This window comes from Aquila chrysaetos, chromosome 6 (assembly GCF_900496995.4).
Source record: "Aquila chrysaetos chrysaetos chromosome 6, bAquChr1.4, whole genome shotgun sequence".
NCBI lineage: Eukaryota > Metazoa > Chordata > Aves > Accipitriformes > Accipitridae > Aquila > Aquila chrysaetos.
In genome coordinates this window covers 49,698,005-49,703,004 of record NC_044009.1, presented here as the reverse complement: position 1 = coordinate 49,703,004, position 5,000 = coordinate 49,698,005, and the positions used below count along the sequence as shown (strand labels likewise).

The 5,000-nt window shown below is 46.6% G+C and overlaps 1 protein-coding gene across 5 annotated transcripts in view; it reads left to right on the top strand.

Moving 5' to 3' along the window:
• Positions 1 to 5,000, top strand: part of ZEB2 (zinc finger E-box binding homeobox 2) — a 116,145-nt gene that overhangs the window by 60,450 nt on the left and 50,695 nt on the right. The window contains exon 1 of one of the 5 annotated variants that reach the window (XM_041124426.1): positions 1,041 to 1,111. The exons of the other annotated variants lie outside the window; for them this stretch is intronic. The gene's annotated coding sequence lies outside the window, so the exon portion shown is untranslated. Of the gene's footprint in view, positions 1 to 1,040; positions 1,112 to 5,000 lie in introns of those variants that run through there. 5 annotated transcript variants of the gene reach the window in all.

The window sequence follows — 5,000 nt, the reverse complement described above, 5'->3', positions numbered from 1 at the left end:
TTGTCCTATGGTGCACAGAAAAATGTGTGGGTCCCAAAAAAGCACAAAGGCTGCCATTCACCACCCCACAGAAGTCCTGAGCAGACCACCAGGTCAATTCAACAAGCCTTCTGGTGTCTCACCCTTCCTCCCGGGGCTGCGGTTCCTCTGAAAATGGCCTGTGCCTCACAGGGTGGTGGCTTCTCGTGTTCAAGGCTGAGAGGAGCACGGCCCCGGTGTGCAATCGCCTCCGCCTCCGAGGAAGGGAAGAGGAAACGTGGAGGTGAGGCCACCCGAGGTGGAGGGCTGATGGTCACACCGTGCCCTTTTAAGGGGATGGGGAAGTGGCTCGGAGGCAAGCTTGGCTGGGCACAGCAAGAGTAAATGGTGGCTTTTGGGGTCCTGAGGGCACAGGCGTTCAGCAGAGGACACCTAAATCCCATAGGTAGGTCAAGCGGGCTGACAGGCAGCTTGGGACAGGCATTGAAGATGAAGGGAGAGGACACAGGTCCCACCAGCTCATCCTGTGTGGGCAACGGGGGGAGACCCACACCCAAGTGAAAGATTTCACGGGCCATCACGACGCTGGGTAGTGGGATGTCGTGGTTCCTTTCTTTACCTTGAGGCCTTTTTGTAATGCTCCTCAGCGTGCCTGGCTTCAGACGGCCATCCCCTGATAATAAACCCATGCCATGGGCTTCACCCTAAAGCCATTTTGAGGAGCCCGTAGATGGAGACCTCAGATCAAGCTGATGGCACCGTGTGGGGACTTTGCAGCTGCCCTTGGAGGGGTTGGTGCCTGTGCAGGGCATGCGTTCTGGAAAGGAGCACGTTCTCCTGCCTTTTCTCCTTGGCTACGGTTTTCTTGTATGGCTTTTCTGCAGGGCTTCCATCTGCGTGCGTAGGCATGCCCTTGGCCCTCTGCAGCCAAGAGAGGACAACTTGGCTGTCGCATAACTTAAGCTTCATCACTGCTTAAATTTGGGGTACTGATTTTATTTCTTTTTTTAATTTTTTTTTTTTTTGCTCCTGTGATAGTATGCACATGACAAAATGCACTTCTCCAAAGACAAACAGCAAAATCAAGCCAGGAAAGCATGCATGAGCTTTTAGAGAGTCCTCTGAAAAGCAGGTATTCCTTTTCCCCACGTTTTTAAAATATTTTAACTTTTGACACAAGCTGGCCCAAAATAATTATTTACTCTGTACAACCAGTAGTAGAAAGAACGCAGAGAGAAATTCTGGCGAAGCTATTTCCACACATCTTCAACTGAGTCTGATTCTAGTCAAAGTTATATTGATGTAAATCGTGGTTAAGAAGCTTGATTTAAGTCAATAGTTACACTGGCATAAAACTTGTGCTAATATAATTAAAATCAGCCCTCCTTGGAGCTGTGCATGTGTGGCAAAATTTGGGCCTAAATGTTGCAGAAATGAATTAATAAATGCAAAGAAGGTTCAAAAGTTGTAAAATTAAATATACATCTGTGAAAACATCTATCCAATTACGTAGCTGCACATTTGCAGGATGCATTTTACACTTCATGTGGAATTAAACTATTAGTAAAAATCTGTCTGCAAATAGTGACACTTACTTTAAAAGATCACATGGACTTACATTGTTTCATAATGCATCTAAAATAGCAGTTCCTGAAACATCGCTTCCACTTTAACAAAATGTGTTACTCTCACACTGGCTAAAACTCTATTTTCCTGAGGAAGGACTATTGAAGTACAGAAGTATTTAGCTGGGAAGGGTTGGGTTAATACATGTAATTTCTTTTCTTTCACTGGACTTCCTTTTGCCAACTTTACCTTGTATAAATAATTTTGCCTGTGAGAGTCTTTACATGGAATGCAGATTGACTATTACTTCCTGAATAGATTTAAATTTAACACCAATTTAGTCACTGTAGTATTCCTATATTGGAAATAACAGCTTCCATAGGACTTCTACAAAGTGCCAGAAATATGATCTCATATGTGGAAACAAATTTAAATGTGTTTTCTTTTACATGTTTTCTTTTTGTATATTTTTCCCACCTATGTTTCCCTTGTTTCCCAAATTCTCTACTCTGCTCCAGGGCTGTGAGAAATCTGGAAAATTACCCACTGAAAAAAAGCTAGCTTTTAATAAGAATTGCTGGTCTCACAAGCGTTTTTATGTTAAAGCTTATTTTTTTAAAAAAAAGCAGGCTATTTCTCCTTCCCAAATACCAGATGCTTTTAAGATAAAGCTGGGCTGTCCCGTTCGTAATTTCTGAACTGAAACGTGAATGCCAATAACAAAGAGAGGTTTGATCAGGAGTCTGGAAAACATTTATTTAGCTTGGATGTTGCAAAAGTGATTGGCTCCTGCTTTGGGAAGTGGCATTTCCCACGAGCGGCTGGGATAGCCCTGACTGCCGGGCAGGGCTCGCCAGCCAGGGAAGGGGCTCGGGGAGGACCGCGGCTCCTCGCTTTGTCCTCTCCTTTCCGTGGGGACGTGAAGGGCCAGGTCTTGGCTTTGAGATGAGTCAGCTCACGTGGAAGGGCAGCGTGGAGTTGCCACCCCCTTGTCCCTGAGGCAGAGCCGGAGAAAACCATCCCTCTTGTACAGCAGAAGCACTACGGGGAGGGGACTAACAGTGACTTTCCCTGTTCTCCCCTATAAGACCATGCTAATGTAAGGCTTAATCTTTGTTTCCTCTTTTCCTACTCAAAGAACCAAAACCAAATAAAACAAATAAATAATAAGAAAGCTCACCTCAGAATGAGATCATAGCTCAATGCATTATGGTTTGGATGCAAATGTACATTTTCAGTGGGTTCCTTGGCTCATATGTCAGGCACTATTGGAATTTTTTTAGTTATTTGGCAGTTGAATAGTATGGTTTCCAACTTCTTCTTCATCAGCTTTTGAGGCAAATAGAAAAGAGCTAATAATACACTTCAGTTTGCTCTCCAGGCTTGGAAAGCTAGCAACCAACTTGCTGTAACTCTAATACTCCTTCTCTAGCCTGCCTCCTGCTTTTTGTGGTCAGAAATCTCCGTAGGTGCAGCCAAAGACCACCCTCCATAGGCGGGCAACGCCTTGCCCTCTCCCTGGCAGAAAGAAAAACTGCTGTAGGTCGACGAGGCGACACACCGTATCGTGAACGTCGCCTTTATTCAGCTTTCCGCAGTGCTTTGCTTGATGCTCTTCTAGGTAGGGTACGCCTTGCCTGCTTACCCGTCTCCCAAAGCGCCGAAGGAAAGCGGAGCGGTTTTTAGCCGTCCGTTGGGTCACAGCCCGACTTCCACTTGCTCGTGCCGCAGATACCTGCGGCGTGCGGCCGCTGCAGTTGGTTGCAGGCTGGGCGCACGCCAGGGTCAAAGAAAGATGCAACCCCCGAGCAGCTGAGCTCCTGCCTGCCCTCGGGGAGGGGTGTCGGGGCTGAACGTGAAACTCCCTTGCTGAAAAGGGGTTTTATCCTAGTTCCTACGGGATTCTTTTGCTGGGAGTTTTATCGGTGGAGTTTGTCTGTACTAATAATGTTAAATGCTTTACAAGCTTCTTAGAAGTCACGGCGAAGGAGTGATAAAATAGTAGAGAAGGAAGCCCTCCTGCCTCGCCGTGGGGGACAAGTCACCCGGGGAGCAGGAGAGGAGCCTCCTCAACCCCCCGCCGTGTTTTCCTGATGGCTCCGGTGCTCCAACAGCCGCGGAACTCGCGATGCTCCATGGCTCTCAAACTCACCTGCCCAGCGTGTGCTACCGAGGGCTGTGCTGGGTGAAAAAGAGGGACGTTGATTAGCAGATTCTCTGTCTGATGGTTTGGTTTGCTGCCTTTTTCCTTCTGCGGCTCCCCTCACAGTGTTTGTGCTTCTTGGGTCACCCAAAGATGCTTCTTCCATGAGTTTCGTTATCCCATAGGAAGCAGCGAAGCCCTGAGGGTGCAAAGTGAAACAGTTCAGACATTGGCAAAGGGGTAACTTGAAGACACAAGAAGAGCAGAGCATGGCCCGTAAGAGAAAATTCTGAAGGTCTGTAGAAGAAGTAGGAATATTTGAAGGGGCTATAAACTCCTCACCCTTTCTTCGGCCTTCCTACCATAGTGGTGTCCTCTGCACCATCACAGCCCATACTACCCAAGAACTTGTGTGACGCAGGAGGATCTCCATAGCTATTTGACTTTGTCAGTGGCCTGTCGTACAATTAAGGGGAGATGCTGTTTGCTGAGATCTGAGGTGCTCCAGGGTTGCAATCAGCCTGTCGCGTTAGCGGACAGGCTTGTAGAGTAGCTAAACAGGATTATCTCCAATGGAGCAAAGACTGAATTGGCTGGTCGCAATGTGGCAGCAGGAGAAGCCACAGCAAGACACTGGGAACAGTAAGCGTGTATGTGTGTTTAGTCTGGAAAAGTAAAAATAATTGCTCCTGCATTAGGAGCAAGGAAGCGGTTTGCACGCTTTCCGCAGGTAGCACAGCTAAGGAGCTTTGAAAAGCTGGTTTTGCAATTGGGTAAGCAGCTGCAGAACTGCCATAAAACTTCTAAGCATGTCCAAGGGCAACAGTTATTGCGAAAAAGTATAATTTTATCATTAGGTCTAAATCTGTCCCTAGAACAAGCAACGGTTAGTAACTCGAGTCTGTAGCTGGCAAAATGTAAATTAACAATATCAGCTCCTGTAGCTAATGGCAGTTTTACCAGAGGGAGTACTGCAGGATTGGGCTCGTAACAGATTTTACAGACGAGAGATCCTGGTTCAGTACTGAGTCCCACACAGGCGCAGGGATCCCTGCCATGTGGCACTCATCTTCGATTCAGGATGACATGTGTCCACTCCGAGGACGTAATGGCTAATACGCTGCGCATTAAGTTAAAAATATAACAGCAAGTCTGCATAGTCGGCGTGCCATTCGGGGAGGAAAACACTCACTCGTGCATATTAAACTGAATTTCTATGCTCATTTTTACATTTCTTTTCTCCATATACCCCAAAGGATCATTAGGGACGAATGGTCTGTACATCATCATTTTATGAAACAAAGATGTGTTT